This window comes from Rhyacophila brunnea, unplaced genomic scaffold (assembly GCF_057557595.1).
Source record: "Rhyacophila brunnea isolate RB1 unplaced genomic scaffold, BYU_Rbru_1.0 scaffold_8, whole genome shotgun sequence".
Classification (NCBI taxonomy): Eukaryota; Metazoa; Arthropoda; class Insecta; order Trichoptera; family Rhyacophilidae; genus Rhyacophila; species Rhyacophila brunnea.
Window position 1 is genome coordinate 16,852,588 of NW_028233350.1, and position 18,688 is coordinate 16,871,275.

At 31.7% G+C, this 18,688-nt stretch overlaps 1 protein-coding gene across 2 annotated transcripts in view; it reads right to left on the minus strand.

The window, feature by feature from the left end:
* The window catches only part of LOC147063977 (LIM domain only protein 3-like), a 250,523-nt gene extending 232,551 nt beyond the window's left edge, over positions 1–17,972 (minus strand). For both annotated transcript variants that reach the window (XM_085958989.1, XM_085958988.1), the window contains exon 1: positions 16,973–17,972. The gene's annotated coding sequence lies outside the window, so the exon portion shown is untranslated. The remainder of the gene's footprint in view (positions 1–16,972) is intronic.
* Positions 17,973–18,688: the final 716 nt, after the last annotated feature.

Below are 18,688 nucleotides of genomic sequence, written 5' to 3' on the forward strand. Positions count from 1 at the left end.
ATGTTTAACTAATTTCTGTAATTCGATTATTTTAATGGGACAAGGTAATCGATTAATATCGACTTTTCTTCACTGTCATATATTATGTAAATCATGTATTCATACTTTGTTGTTATCCCAAAAACGTCTAGTCCAGGGTTGGCGAACCTTTTACGTACGCGTGCCAAAATTTCCCAAATATTACGATTCAACTGTCTGACGTGCCTATCTATTCTAATCTATTATAAAATTATGATGTTTTAGATACCACTCACAGAACATAGCAGACATATAAATAGTTTTATCACTTTTTTCAATTAGGTACGCCATACATTTCGGTCCACCAATTTTGAAACCGTCTGCTACTACTACTACTACTAGCTTCACCAAGATTTTGTTTCTTATTTGGTACAGTAATTTTTTGTGGGTAGAAATGAAATTGGTTGTTAATGTATCGCTTAGTTTCGTTCTTATGGTACAAATTGACAAGAGAATTATTCCGATCAGATGAGGCATTCTCTCGCTACAGTGTCTCAGGCATTGTAAATCGATCAAAATTTAAGGTTCGTGGTGCGGCATCCCCCGCCGCCTGATGAGGTTAGTGTCATACTATTAATTATATGTGACGCATAAATTCTAAGGACCTACCTATCCAATTATATATTTAACATGAACGTAATGCTTATTCTTGAAAGAGTATTTGCCTGCTATTTTCATACAATTCGATCTGTCATTTATTATTAATATAGGTATTTTTTTTCTCGTCAAACGCGTGCCATGTAAAATCATCTGGCGTGCCACCAGTGGCACGCATGCCATAGGTTCACTACCCCTGGTCTAGTGTATAAATGATAACCAATCTGATTAAAATATAATATCATGAGCTGAACATTTTGTTTAATGGAGAAACAACTTTCTCAAGCTAAGTGGTTATTATAGAAATATTAATTTGAGTGTTTTGTTTATAATAATATTAATTTAAGTACGTACGGGTCTTTGATTAAAAAATGCGTCGAATTTATTCAAACAACAATCCACGGAAATTAATTATGAATAACTTAGAAAATTTTAATTAAGTGTCGGCCAAGGATACATTTTTAATACAACCATGATTGGCTAGATGCACAGTTTTATGTTATTTTACCGAACTTAATAATTAACAGACATACACATATAAACTAAAATTCTAAATTTGAAAAATCGGCGTAAATAGTTTATTTTAATCGGGTCGTGAAAAAAAAATGATACTCTCATAATAGTTTGACCGATTTTTACGGTAGGTACCTACAGTAATAATGAAAAATTGAATAATTAGAATTTATATGAATTATTAGTGTATTGCACAAGAGATTTAAGTGTAGCGTGCTGTAACCTAATGTTTCTTAACCTTTTTACATCCGCGGACCACAAAAAAAAACAAAAAATGTTTTGCGGACCATCAACATTGCGTCGCTATAGTACTTGTTTTCCGAATATCCATTTTTGTCAAAATCGACATTTTAATGCAGTTATATTTCTTTTGTCTAACTACACCGAAATCATTTATAAAAATTGTATATTTTCATGTAGAAACAGAGATATTTTTTTAAAAACTCCGAATACGCCATGTTTCGCAACGATTGCTTTGTGCTTATTTTCCGAATGTCAAATAGAATAGCTCGGTCTCACTCTTGCATATCGCTTTCATATAGCGCTGTCTACTTCTAATGTCGCTCACTTCATATGTGACTGATGTCTGTTTTTCGTCTTTCAAAGCGCGCGATTTTGACTACTATTGTGTTATTTTAAGTTTCTATCGTTTAAATAGTGAATTTATCAAATTTAAAGTTATCAATCTTGTCTGGTACATCACCAGTTCGCTCTGAACTTACAACAGAGTTATGGAAGTAAGTATTTTAACTTAAATTACTGTATTTTGTACTGAGAAACAGAGATAATATCCCAACGGTCATACGAATTGTACAGTGTGACTCGGTAACTACTGTCTTAAAAAATAATCATTATTAATGTCTATAATCAAAACTTTTTCTGTTTTTAATTTACTTTTTATCTATTCATGCTAAAATGTACGCGAATATTTAATCTCATTTATTAATAAGATGTATGTTTATACCTATTTTTTTTTTGGTGGATTTCCATTGAATAGTACATTTGATTGTATTTTCATTAAGTATAATTATAATACTATTGGCTATCCAATAGATATTTTAGTAAATGTACGATCTATTAAGATTAATTCTGGTTTCGTGAGTGAATATTTTATATAATAATATTATACTCAGGATAGAATATTCGCAATCAATGGTTATTAAATAACACATGCCCCTATTTTTTGTTCCATGCCAATAAAACATAATACCTAATATGCAATATATGGTTTGTAATATGTTTAATTGTATCAAGTTCGATTAAAATCCATAATGAAGCATTATTTGTGACCAATAAAAATATCATTGCCACCGTTTTAATATAGAAATTAGGAAAATTTTACTACCTACATTATTATTACGTAAATCTCTGGATACAGATTTTTTATAACTATAATTAGGTATATAATTTTATGTTGATTCCCAATTTTGTAAACAGAAAATGGTGAATGGCATATTTTATAATTACCTATGATATTAGGTAAAAACGATCATTGATACAACTTGATCACCTATTTACAAAAAATCATGTACCTATCAGTAAATTTATTAAAAATTACGTAAATAAATATTAAGTTTTTAAGTTTGTACTTTTTGACCACACGGTATACCGTGGTCCATGCAACGATACGCTACGGTCTTACATTCCGAATGTCCTTGTTTTGTTCCGAATATCCACTTTTCGGAGCCAGCGCTGAGAATGATCAGTATATCCACATTGCTTACTTGTAAATAAAACGTATTTTCTCATAGTTTAATGAATTATACTAATATATTATTCATCAAATCTCTTCTTGGATAATGTGGCAATCATAAAAAGGAGACAGAGTGCTTGATATATAAACTGATATTTAAATATAAGACAGGGAACTTTGTTTTTCGTTTCCTGAACAATCGACATTTGGTCTATTCGGAAAACAAGTACTATAGCGACGATTATTGGAATAAAATAATAAATATTTATATAATTATTTTTTTATTCAAAACAATTAATTTTGCAACCCAGAATGCTGATATAACAATATTGAAGTGTATTAAAACAGACAGTAACATTTTTTTTTAAATACAACATAAAATTCGATTGTTTATCGAAATTAAAATTAAATATAAGCTTTTAAAAATAGATACTAACTATTTTTTTAATGCAAATATTTTTTGCGGCCCACCCAAAAATCTTTGCGAACCACCGGTTAAGAAACTATGAAGTAACCTACTGTCAACTTAGCCAACATTCAAGTAATTGAATTTGAAACACCACAAGAAAAACGGTAAGATAGAAAATATACATAAACGTATGAGAGAGAGGGAGACAATTAGACGTATAATACTGTTCATAGGCGGTATTGCCATCCGATAATATTTTCTAGTTATATTATAATATAAAAAGGTATGTAATATATGTATGTATATTCAAATTCACATGTATTAGTTTACATTAAAGATCTAAAATTTCATACAATATATTATTCTAATTAACTTATTGGTTAAGCTGCTTATCATACGCCGATAGTTGCTCATAAATTTAAAGAGATTACGTTAAACCTTTTTTAATGTATTCAAGTATTTATATTTTCAAGTGAGTGTCTATTTATTACAATTTATTTATATATATTAAAAAAAAAACTCTACTGTCTCGCGGGTATCCAATAAGACATACATACCTACACATTGAGCGAAAGCCGTTAGTGGGTCGGAGAATTTATTATCCTTTCCCAAATTACCAGAATCACAATAAAGATTCATCTTATTACATGGTGGATATGCCATCATAACATTCCGGCGGGAGCTAGCTCCGGATTCCTGACCGACTCAAAATGAAATACTAAATACAATATACAACCGAGAAGACGTTCGTAAATCATATTAGAATACAACAAGGCATTGTATTATTATTACGATATGATCCACAGTAATTCTGTGAACGTTCGTTTTATTAGAATATAGAATATTTTTGTTTTACTGGCATACCTACTTATCAATATTTGTTCAAAAACAAACTATTTGGCAGGAATAAAGCTAGATTTTGGGAAGATAAAATTTCAAGTAAATTTACTTATTCTACCAAAATACGACCAAAATGTCACGTTAGAAAAACTAAAAGATGATCTCTGTTTGAAATAACAAACAAATAATTTATTCATTTAACAACGCACGATAAATAATAATTAGATAACATCGGAAGAATGGAATCCCAGAAGAGTGGCACTAAGTACCTGAAAATCGTCAAAAATGTGATGTGCATGAAAATAAATAAACTAGATATTTAGTGTATCTTCAGCACAGCTGTTGAAGGCATCAAAAAACGCTAGTAAAAACGCCACAAGCCTGATGCCTTTTTTACAAGCTAGATGCCTATCAAAAATTCTAGATCTGGCAAGAAAAACGCTAAATTGTCAACGCTGGTGAGGATCAGTTCTTTATTTAAGAGGACAGTCCTTTAAAATGATTTTATTCCGAAAAAATCAAATTTGTCCTTTATTTTGAAAATCTTACTTCATTTCTGCCGAATCCAAGAAAAAATCCATAAGATTTTTTTTCATTTTCGACGAAGAAGAAATTGTTGTCAAGAAGATCTGAAAATAAGGTCCCTTCCTCGATAACTTTGTTTTACTTTTTTCAGTTTTTTCTATAAAATGTACAGTTATGACAAAATATGACACAATATGTCCTCTACCCCGTGAGTTCAATTTTGGTCAGCGTATTTATAAGAGATAAACGAACTAAAACTTCAACGAAATACTAATTATGTCTAACGCATTTTTGATAAATTCAGAATTGAATGAAGTGCCGTGCGTAAGTAAGGCGCTGACATTTCATCTTGGAGCTCCGGGTTCAACCCGGTGACGGCTCGATATTATAGTTATGTGATTTTTGCGAAGCCTGGGTATTTGTGATTGTTTCACTTATATTACTAAATACACTGCTGTTAAACTACAATACTGTCATTGAGCCTCTAGGCATGTTAGCGCATCTCCACACTCGCGCTCGACCCCTCGTATGGTCTTAGCTTGAGTTTGTTCCGTCATTATACGTTTACTAAACAAATGTGTACCTAGAAATCCGGTAACTATTTTCAGTTTACTGAAGGTTTCACTTAATCTATATATACATATGTTAAATTTTTTAAAAGTACATACAATACAATCAAAATAATAGAAAATAAATAAATTGTTATATTTTGGATTTGTTATACATTGCAATTGTATTAGTTTGAAATATCAATTCATTATTTTTTCAGTTGATATAAAAGGTAACCATTATAATTATATAACAAAATATTTAGAACATGACCATACCAAAAATTGAATACCTAACATTCGTAATATACGCATTGTGTTCAATGATAATGATAGGTATTATAATAATATGACCATGTACCAATTAATGGCTCCTTAGAAGTAAACATCTTGGTAGACATCATTAGTCTAAAATAATTAATAATGAATATAAAGTGAATATTAATAGAAAACTAATGAGATAATAAGGATAGAATATAATGAGCCTGCTTTTACGGCAAAATGAGTTCGTTAAAGATTGGCTTGTTTTTTCGTTTTTTTTCAATCCGGTCTTCTTGAATTAATGACTTTAGATTTTGACTACACGAATACATTCTGATGCCGCTGCTATTCAAACCGTGGGAGTTTACAATATTATTGATTATTAGATTTTTAAAACTTTTTAAGTGTTTTCTTCTAGATGATGTTGGCTATAACAAGTGGCGGCTCGTGGATAAGATATCTGGGGTTGCTGCGGTTGATTAAAAATAAAAATAAATGTTTATTTGGATTATATTTTACTATTAACATCAAAATTAAATATAAATTATTAATTATATCAATAAGTGATTAAAATAAAAGACTTTGCATAAATTGATTGCAGAAATAAATTTTAACAATGTTAATAAATCATCAAAGCTTATGTCTTTCCTCCTCTGCGTACTCAAGTATGAACGCAGAAACGGCGAAATACTGTCAGGCCGGCAGTACCGATCAAGCTCCCAGCTGCGTGCCCCACTCCCCGCACCCCTTCTTTGCCCATTTGAGCATATTCGTTTGAAAACAGTACTGCAGAACCGCGGTGAATGATAATTATTGGATGTGTAGGTGCGCGGGTGAGCTTAATTCACGCTTAAATAATATTGATATTTTCATATAATATATATACATTTATGTATATTATAATATTACATTTTTCTCAATTTGCTTGGGGCCCTTGGCGGTGCTGCAGTTCCGCAGTACATATGGACGAGCTGCCACTGGCTATAACCCTGTGGCGAAGGTATGCGAAGGCATAAATAGTGCACACTACGTATTTGTTTTCATTGAACCATTACTACAATGTTATGTTACATCATGGCTAATCCAAGCCAGAGTAGATAAAAGTCAAAAATATTCGTTTATCTATAAAATATCTAAAATTATGCCATTAAAAAAATAATTTTAACTATTTCATAGATATACGAATATGTTTTATTTATTATGGTTTGGTCTTTGTTGAGTTTAATAAAACTAACAAACACCATCTGTAATATTATGTATTCTTAATTCAACGAAAACAAATAAGTAAGATTGAAAAAATATGAAATGTTTTTGTCATAGCATACCTAAAGTATCATGGTTTGGTTTAGACAGGATTTAAGTGATTTTTAAGATCGGACTAGCACCATATGAAAATTGTATTCTCAGTTCAATGAAAACAAATAAGTATGAATGACAATGTTTAGTGTGCACTATTTATCTCAGCTCTATCTTTATAACAGCTTACCTCCACCCCTAGCCACTGCTATAAGCAGACTTCTGTAATAAATATTATACAATAATAATTACAATGCTATTTTGTCGTAACTTTTCGGTGTCTTCCGCAACGGCGGTTTTATTTCACGCTAATGACGTAATCGATTCGTCAGAAGTTTTAAAAAGGGGTTTCTACACAGCTAAAATCAGTCATACGATAATTATATTTTACTATTTTTAAATATGCGTAGGTATTTCTGACAATTTGAGTATAATATATTAGCGAAAGCGTAACTAAATTTTCTGCAGTCAATATAAGAGTAACCTATAACATAACCAGTTAAATAAATACAGGGCTCAAAATGGACCAGAATGCACCGGAGCGCCATTCTGGTTCATAAAATCCCCAAAATTATCGCTCCTCGTGGAAAAAAAAATTTGACCGTCTTTTTATAAAATATATATAAAATTAGATAACTATGTTGATATTTTCGTAAAATTATCTACCGCTCCGGTTCATAAAATTTTATATTTCGAGCGCTGAATAAATACGTACTTGTATGCTATAAATTAAATCTCTTGTATTATTATGTGTCATCTTCAATAATAATTATCTTTGGTTAAACGATGTCATTCCAGGAGAGAGATACTAGGTAAAGTTTAAGTATAATAATATTTTTAATGTGTAAAAAGTGGTCTATCTAGGAAATGAAAATGAAAAGGAAGAAGAAGGAAGAAAAAGGAAGGAAAATGGAAAATTCAATAAATAATTATGGAATATGTGTTTTTTTTATTCATTTAAAATCATTCAGTTCGTCTGGCGTCCACAACCTTAATCCCACTACTGGACTTCCGTAACGCTATTTAAAAGTCTAACCGCCATAACATCACCTATCCTATCCTATATAGTTATATGCCCACTATAATATAGCACTTCACACTCTTTGTGTGACATAACGAGTGGAAAACTTTCACCAAGCTCTACTGGAAATATCCCAGGATGGTATTACTAAACTCCTGGCTGTGATAAATACTAGTGATTATAGTTTCCTAGAGCCATAGTCTCACTAATCATATTATTACTTCACTCAAGCCATTATAAGCAGATACCTTTTACCTTGCTGTATGTCCGTGAGCATCATGTACAATATTATTGTACATATTAGACGGCTCTATAATCTAAACGTGTCGAAGACGTCGATGAGATGTCATCGTTATTCACAAAACACACGTTGCCAAATGAAACTCTACAGATTTGTCGAATGCGCTATCAACAAATCGCATGCTTCTCGGGCTGCGAGTCGAAGACGCCAGAATGCATAAAAATACCTACAAATTGGTCATTCCTGTACCGGCTCGCCGATCGCCGCATCCAAATATCTATACGTGCGACTGTCGCTGGGTAGATGTGCACGGTCTTCACATACAACAACGGATCGACGTTCCTAGAAGGTTTGATTTATGGCTGTGCGGCCAGGTGAGTTTAGATGTAGAGCCGTCTTAAACAAATATGATGTGTTTTATCATACTCTATGATAGTCTTCACCCTAGACCCAGACCCAACGATACGCGGTATAATTTATATTTCAGTAGGTTCAGTAGGTTCAGTTACAGGGTTGTGTCCTTGCACCGTTTCTCTTCATCATTCTCTTTGACTTCATACTACGGAAGTCAATACCACCCGACCGAGGCATACCTGTTACCCCCACGGTGAAGCTATGCGACCTGGAATACGCCGATGACGCTGTCCTATTCGACCGACGGCATTCGAGAGACAATCGACAGATTGCATAACAACTCCTCTCGCGTTGGTTTGAAAATAAACGCGAAGAAAACCAACGTCTTGTGTAATAGCACCTGTCCTGATCCAGATTTCCCTCTGATTAGCGACGTACAAAACATCGAGAGGGTCGACAGCTTCGAGTACCTGGGGGTACACATCACGGGAGATGGCATTTTGAAGAAAGAGCTCGCTATCCGAATGGGAATGGCTGTTACAGAGTAAACGAACGGAGGAGCGAACGGAGTTTAGGGGCGGATATGGCAAAAGAAAAGAAGAAGAAGAAATAAATAATTCATTTTCATGATAGTATAATATTATAGACATAATATACGAGTAATATAATAAATTGCCCTACTGTAGAGCAGTAAAGTTGTCTCGAAGACCGTCGATTCCGATTTTGAAAACCGCATCTGGCAAAAATATTGTGTTGTTTTTCAGTATTTAATCCAGAACGGGGATAGAATAGATTCAATAAACATTGCTCGTAAAAATGTCTGTTAATTCTCCACCGTGTGTCGGCTTAATATTATTCGCATCATATAAGTAAAAATATGAATTATTTACTTTTATTAATTAACATTAACCACACACTGGAGAGAATAATATGATAAAACAGTTTTGAAATCAGTATAAAAAAAAACGACCAATTATGGTTAATGATTCTTGGAAACGTTTCATTACATATCATTATTTTTTATACTTATGAGTACTTCCGTAGTAACTTCTTGTTTGAGTATACTTAATGCATTAATATCTAGTATTTAATTGTGTACAGAATTAAATAAAAATTAGAGAAAGTTTGCACAGCTATGATTGAGTGACTAACACGTTAATTATTTTTTAACATAATAATATTACCAACTTCTATTCTTAGCAATTTTACATTATTTTATTTCTTAATATGGAAAATAAATCTTTAAGGCCGTATAATCATTAATTTGTCGCCAATTATTAAAACAAAATTACTTTTTTTTTAATTTTCAGGAACATAAGATATTTTTAAGAAGATTTTTACTACTAAATGGCGCCTAATTAAAGTGAAACAGTAAAACGCGTTTATTTGTAGCAAACTTCACACACTCTACTAGTTGGTGACTTTATCTGTAAAAAACCGCAACCATTTCAACATACTTTTAGATAAAGTCAATCAGTCAATAATATTATAACCCCCGATGTTTGAGTGTCTTACAAGTGATGGTATTTTATTAACGACTATTTAGAACATTATTGACTTGTGCCTAAACTAAAACATTCACATCATAATGAAAATTTATCCAGAGCAAGGGGAAACCACAATTATTGTATATATTAACTCAGCCAAATATGCCGAAGCATAGTGATTCCACGAATATTCACAAAAATCACGTATTACGTCAAACGTCAAACAAAACGTCAACTGCCTAAGAGCCGGGCCACACCGGGCGACTCTGGTCTCGAGACCAGACCGATGTATGCAGTTATAATATGGACCATGCCACACCTGGTCGCCCAGTAGTCGCGCAACCAATAAAGTCGGGCGATCAGTAAAATCTTGTTCGTGCGCTCGGTCTGGTCTCCCGGTCTCTCTGGTCGGGCGATCGGTAGCGATGTATGAAAACAATAGCTATGTATTGAGCGCTGCCACACTAGGCGACCAGTCGCCGGCAGCTACGCCGCGGAGAGAACGTATTTTTTGCATACTTGCGTGTACATTTATTATCATTATTATTATTATTGGCTGCCTCCTGGTCGCTGCGTCGCCGAAGTCGCCCGAGTAAATCGCTCGAAGAGACCAGTCACGTGACTTGTCTGGAGACCAAAGTCGCCCGGTGTGGCCTGGCTCTAAGTGCTCGGCCGTAGTCATTTGGCGGGCGCGGTGCGGCAGCGTCTTGCGAAACTCAAACGTATAACCGTGTGTATTATGCCCAATGACATTGATTATGCCCCAAAAAAGACACTGTCTACGCACATTTTACACACGGTTATACGTTTGAGTTTCGCAAGACGCCGCCGCGCGACCACTACGTTCTTGCACTAAGGATTACATAGCGGTTAAAAATAATGCGCCAACTAGCAATAGAATCTTAATTTTATTTGACGAAGCTACCAAACTACCACACTAAAACGTTCCAGAAAGTTCTTTAAATTCTTTAGTGAGCTCGATGGTAAATGCGGCTTATATATTATAATATAATATTAGGCGACATTAACGGTGGGTTAATGCTATACTTCAGCTGAGGCATGCTCTAAAACGATATTGACTACGCGACGCGCAGATTGTGCAAACGACGCGTGACGAACAAAACATGATTTGTTATAAAAAATCAACATGCGTCCATTTAATGTTATGTTTATTGTTATTTAAGTAATACTAATAATATATCAATTGATATGTTTTGTTTTTAGAGTAAATACGTAACGTTTTTTAGTCATCTTACACGATTTAAGAATTAATTCCTCCGACGCCATTACAAAACAAATTGACGTGTTCACAGGTCGACTATCGCTCTCCGACTGGCAACGCAAGCGAAATTACGTCCCACCTATTGCTGAAAATTATTTGCCGTTTCACTGAAGTATGCTCTTAACATTTCAAATAAGAAGAAGAAAATTTATTCATTATATTAAATAAGCTGTTACAAATATATGAATTTAGATAAATTTAACATTTTGTTACCTAGTGAACGAATGAATATAATATATTAATTTATTTCATTTTAGATATATACCGTTTTGTTTTCTAATCAGTGTGTTATTCTGTCAATTAATATAATTCGTCACCGTTTTAGCAAAACCATCTATGTGTCACTTTTATCAAAAATGACTTTTAAATACCAAGTCATTCCTTATTTTTTTCTCTATAGGCCAGTAAAATGATCTATGTGTTGGGTAAACTCGCTCCGAAGTTATTTCAAAAAATAAAAAACAGCTATGTGTAAGGTTCAAAAACCACGGTTCACAAAAACAACTATGTGTATATTATAGTAACATATAGATGGTATTTTGATATCGAGAGTGTAATGTTTTTTTACAGTTTGGCTACACATTGTTTGTTTCTATGTTATATGCTATGCATTATGGTCTTGCACGACGGTTTGAAAGATGCTTTCTCAAAAAGAGAGACAGGAAATATTCAATAATTTCTGGAAGATGCCTACATGGTCAATAGGGTATAGGCGAGAATTAATTTAAAAGTTGGATAAACAACTACAAACGTCTCGATGACAGTGGCCAATTGAAAGCAACAATGACAGGTAATAAGAATCTGACTGAAGATAAATAATTGGTAGTGCAACCAAAAATCAAAACGGAGAGATTTGTGGAAAAATGTTACATTATGGTTGGATCTAATTCCAAAGTTCCCAGCCATCATTGCAGAGAAAATACCTCCAGGGTGTATGTGGAATCGTGTTTCCGATCCAAAATACAAATGCATGATGAATATAAAAAATGGTCTCTGGAAAATGGTCATAAAGCAGCAGAATATACTCCAGTATATTTACCACCAAAAAATCAGTATCCACCAACCACGTAAAGATCAGTGTGCCATCACTGCCATCTGCTGTAGTTATAAAATGAAGAATGTTTCAGAAATGAAATACAATAGCCACATTATTAAAAAAAAAAAGATGCTAGAAGACCAAAAATGAAATGAAGGGGAGTACCAGAAGTATTACTGGACGGTTAGTAATCACAATGGATCTCCAAAGTGTGCTGCTATGTCCAAAACACAGGCACAAATGTATTATAAACAAAAGCTGCAACTACACAATTTCACCATATACATTCTTCATAATGTATCTTCTAATGAATTTGTCTCATCTCATCGAAAGCAGGACAATACAATGAAATAATTCTAATATCGGATGGGTGTGGATATCAAAACCGAAATAAATTATTCGCTACTGCTCTAAGTTATATCTTTAGAGAGAAAAAACATCGAGATTCAACAGCTTTTTCTGGAAAAAGGCCACACCATGATAGAGGCCGATAGTGCACATGCCACCTAAGAAAAGTATTTTAAGCCTCCAATATTTATTCACCATCTGATTATATAGCACGTATGCGGCTAGCAAGACCAAAACAACCTTATAAAATTAATGTCATTGATTTTAAATTTTTAAGAATTATGGATAAGATTAAATCTGGATTAAGTTCAATCAGACCAGGAAAACGAATCGGAGATCCTGTTGTATATGATATTAAAATGTTACAGTATCTACCAGATGGAACAATCTTTTACAAACTCAACTTTATCAGTGCAACCGTTTGACTGCCTTTGTAATATATATAATGAATCATTGCCAATATCGCAGTCGAAATACATACATCTTCAGGAATTAAAAAGTGTAATAGAGAAAGATCATCACTATTTCTACGATAACCTAACATTTAAACCTGCTAATAGAAAGTAAACGAACTTATAAATATAATATCATCTCACTATTGCATTAATAATTAATAAAATGATATTGCAATTTATCACTAACGCACTATGTATATTTCAACTATTATTTATGTAACAGTTTTTCATGAATTTATTATTATTCACATTTTGATGAATAAATTAAACTATGTGTATTTACAAAACGGTCAAAACAACTTATGTGACATCACAAACTGTATTTTTATTATTTTTGTATTAAACATAAAAGATTTTTGTAAACAAAATAATAATCTTAGACCATTTTCTGATTATAATAAAGCATTCTTCATAATTTTAATGTTTAAATGTAACATTATTTTTTTATTCAGTTTTATCCTTCTCCTGCACAATTTGAGAAAGTGCACATAGATGGTTTTGCTAAAACGGTGACGAATATTGATGAAATAATTTTAAATGAATAATTAATTATATTTTTGTATTCGTAAAATATAATATTTTACATAAAAATAATATATATTTAAATACCTGTTTGCATACAATGATATTATTGTTATTGTGTATAAGATTTATAAACGTGTAGATGTCCTTTATATTTCCTTCATGGGCGACCTTAAGAGTGCATGTCAAAGTTTGGTGAAAACAGGTTATTTGCATATTAACAATGTTCACACCAAACAAATTCAACTTACGCTCGTCTTTTATATTATAAAACATGTAGAAGAATAATTGAACATAACAATATATAGGAAAACACCGAAACGTCTGAAACTGTATTCAGTAACAAAAGATGTAAGTATATTATTTCAATGCAAAATTTAAAATAACAAAAATTCTTAGTTTTATTGCTCTTCTGGAAAGAAACATTATTTATCTATACATGTATATTTCATGTAAGCAAAAATGGTGTAGTGTAGTATAAAATAAGTATACCCAGTGCATCTTTTACATAAGAGTAGAATATTATTACAATAATCTGAATAATAAAAAAATATTTAGCTTGCCCACTTCACATGAAAGTTTATTACATATTTAAATATGCTCGACAAATAAAAATTATCTTAAACTTGAAGAAAAAATCGGATTTAAAATGCCCACATAGGTACCCAAGTTGTTTTGGTGAATTTTAATACTACTACCACATGCCTGCAGGTGGGTTCGTAAAGCTCGGTGTACTTTCATACACTGTTTTGCAGTGCAGTAGAATTTATCCTAAGCAGTTCTTCTTGATAATGTATCATATTATGGATATCATTCAATTCATATGGGAAATAACCACAGATAAAAATTATCTTTACTGAGCCGAAGAAAATTTGCTCAATTTAATCTTTATAATAACTATGTGATTAATTATACAAATGGTTTAATTAATAAATTGAAATAAAATACAATATAATAAAATTATCATGCACTTCGGTATCTAGGTATTGTTTCACATTTTCATTATGTTTTAAAAAGTTTTAAATAAAACCACAAAATTAAAGAAACTGTATTAACCCAATCAAAATAATTACAGGGGTAGATTAGTGACTTGGGGCGGCCCGGGAATTCTTCCAGGCAATTGAACCAGAATTAAACTATATTATTCATTTAATATGTCAATAAGAATATTGATGAACTGGATTAATCCTATAGATTGCTTAACCGGTGGGCAATAAGTTAAATCGATCGATTGTCACTATCAAGGATTTAAATGTCTTGAATATGAATGAGTAGATCTTTCAAGCATCGACCTAAGCATAAGAAAGTACAGTTAATTTTTATTAGGCAAGCACGCGAATCTCATCCAAAGAATCATTGTGTATATAATATACTTGGTTTAAACCATATTTTATATCATTCTTATACAGTATACCTACACTATAAAATGGTTATAGAACACGCCTATATATTATATAGGTATATATATATAATTATCACATATTTCTAGTGTTTTTCTTATAATATCACATTACGATAGAACGAAATATCTGTTATACAAATAATTTTATGTAATTATTTTTATATTCTATAGAAAATATATTAATAATTAAGAGCTTGAAAAAACTGATTAATATTATTCAGTGTGCCGAGGAAATTGTATACTTTTTTTTTAAATGTGCCGAAACGCGAAAAAGGTTGGTAAGAAATATCAAAGTCGAATATTGAACGGCTCGGAGGCTGATAAATATGTAGTAAACACAACGTGATAAAACGCTAGGAATTGTGGCCCGTTTCATACATATGTGATAATATCATATTTTAAATGTATATAAGCATGCGTCGTTCACTATGTAGGTATAATAAAATTGTTAAGAAAATAAATAATATTTGACTCGAATGCCAACCGGGATTTCTCCCGGTCTCTCACGAGGCCAATCCGCTGATAGACAAGTAAACAATTACACTGCATAGTATCACATTTCTGTCGTATTTTACAACCAATGTTTTTATTATCTCGTATTCTTGTTTGTCCAGTGGTTGTTTGTCCAGTACAAATCTTGCAATCGATTTTTAACTAACTTCCAGACTAGCTAGACATTTGAAACTTTTAAAATATATCAGAACAGAATTTTAGCCATCTTTAAGCAGAATTGAATTAATTTTCAGTTAATTCTATTTTGTATGGAAAGTTATTTCAGAAAAACCCGTAAAAAGTAAAAGACTGTTATTGGTTGCTAAGGGGGTGGTCCTAGTAACTAAATTATTAATATATACGTGCGTTACTATAGACATCAAAATGAAATGTCAAAATGACATTTCAGTGTTCTATATTTGTTTTTTTGTTTGTTTTTTTATTTACTTCATATCAAGCACAAGTTTGAGCATATTGAGCATAATAATTCAACAGAAAATTTAAAAACGTTGTATATAAAAAGTTTTTTTCATCTTGTAATTATTTAATTTTGGTTTTAATATTACGTGAGAGTAGAATATTATTACAATCATCACTGTTAGTAATTAATTTACGAATAAAAAAAATATTTAGCTTGCCCACTTTACATGAAAGTTTATTAGATATTTAAATATGCTTACAGAACAGAACAGATACAGAAAATTTAAAAACGTTGTATATAAAAAGTTCTTTTTATCTTGTAATTATTTTGAATAGTATTACTGCTTACTAAATTTTAACGAGAGTAGTAAATAATTATTACATCAATTATGAGAAATGGTAATTTGCATGTATGACTTAAAAATATGGTAGTAAATCGATGCGACAGATGGATAATAATAAATTGGTTGTCAAATATTTGACGGTTAAGCTTATCTTAATACTTCTCATTTTTTCTGCAACCCCATAATTATAATATTTCATGTAGGTACCTATAGGAAAATTAAAAAATGTGCTGTAAAGTGAACATATTAACATATAAATAATATAATCCTTTTGAAAACAGAATGGGATAATGTCACTTTGTAGTATTTATATTGTATTGTTTTGACAAAGCAAAATACTTAGATATCTATAGAATGTCTAATTTGTATAGTAAAATATACTCAGTCATCTTGTATCTAATTTGATATAGGGGAGAAATGTCTCAATTGCCACTAGTTTTTAGATAGGTACCTACTATATTTATTCGGTGGCTCAATATGCAGTTAACATTGTCACATTATTTAATCAATCAGCTTACGAGCATCGCAGGTATTTTAAACTCGATCAACTTAAAACTAATAAATCACACTTACAACAAGTTAGATCCAGATCACATATACAATGATATAACATTTTTTTTTAAATATGTATAAACTTTAAAGTAACATTATTTCAATAGATATCTAATTTATTTTTGTGAGATGGTCGCTTTCTCCATTATTCAATGTATCTTAGATAGGTATTCATTAAATTAAAATATTAAAAAAATTGGTTTAACTCAATATAATAATTATTAATATAGTGGATGTATAGATAGGTAATTTTGAACCAAGGAGGATTTAATTATATTTATTTGTAACAAATAATTGATAATTGAATATGTGTTACCTGTCCTTCCAAATAGTTATTATACAGCTTCTTGTAGGTAGTCAAATCTCGTCACAAAAACGACGTACGCGTATCCAAAACAGAATCAATTACTGCGAAATATCAAACACTGAACGCCGGTAAACAAGCCCGATAATAATTAATATCAATAACACTAATTCGGGCCGTGCTGAGAGTTGAGCGGCACTTCAATCGCAAACGTCAAAGTTCCCAAATAACACCTGACAGTCTGTTAATTGAATAACCCAAACATCAACACTAAAAGCTATCAATGTACACACGTAAAAGCTCCACACAAAATGTATACGTATCACAGTACAGACACAAGCACAATCTATAATTCAAATATTTTAAAAAGGGACTTTTATGTTCGATTTATAAATTTTTAAAAATTCAAATAAAGAATTTATTATTTATGTTCGAATTGGAATATATCAGCTGTTCTTAAACAATCACAGTATAATACACCAATCAAAATTCTTCGAGATGACAGCCACTGAGGTGGATGTGCCAATTAGTTTAATTAAATGTCCGATGCATGTTAGTTGGGGTCGAAATTAAATTTCTCGTATCCGGAAATGTTGTCCGCTTAATTAAAGGAAGTTTTCGTACGAAAATAAACACACTTAGTTGCGCAAAATGTCGGCTCCCCCTCGCTGCCAGAGTGACATAAAATATAATTGCGACAACGCAAAATGAAGTTAATTGGGTAATAAAAATTGCCGATGTCAATTCGCGGTTGCTTCATTAAAATTGCAACTAAATGTTGTTGTTATTTTTTTTATTACGTTTTCCAACACTAATGAGAGATGGAATTCACATAATTTAACAGTAATCACTTTGTTTGGATATAATCCGGCGGATTTCCTTCGCATTGAATTAATAGTTTTCGAATAGATTCGGGAACCAATTTTCTTACGCGGAGTTATATTTTACGTAAACTCACTTACGACTGGTTATAAAATACACATCCTCACAATGCGGCGTTCGGCCCGCTACTGAATCCAAAAGCTGAGTGTAGCTTTCCCCTCTTTGTGATTATCTCGCTCTAGCTTCTGCGAAAATGTATATTTTTTCTCTCTCTGTTGCCTGATCCCATCAGAACAGTAGCCGCTTGTCAGGCAATAATTACGCTTTTCCCGCCACTCGGATTTTTAATTACATCCCAACAAAGTGTAATTAGACGATCGATGGATATTAATGAGATGAACGGTTGCGTTTGTTTTGAATCGTTCCATCCGTTCTCATTTCGAATTGATTAAAAATGCTAATTTTAGTCTATGGCAACTAGCATTCGTCGCCATTATATCAGTATACTTAAACATACTCGTAGTAAATAATAATATAATAAACTATTTCCCATACCCTCTTATTAAGAGAGTACGAACAAAACATTTTGTAATTCATATAAATATAGCTTATAAATTTAATACTTAGATATATTTTTATTCATAGAAAACATTTTAAAAAATCCTGTTGTTTCCCAAGAGTTAGTTGCTAACATAATATTATTTGAATTTATTTTGTCTTGTAGATTTTTATGTTCTTATTGTTAAGGTTATACTTCAGTTGAGGTATGGTCTAAAAAGATCATGGCTAGGCGATACGCGGATTGTGCAAATGACGCGTGCCGAACGAAATATAATTTGTCATAAAATTTCCAACATGCGTCCATTTAATTTTATGTTTATTGTTATATTACTAATAATAATAGTA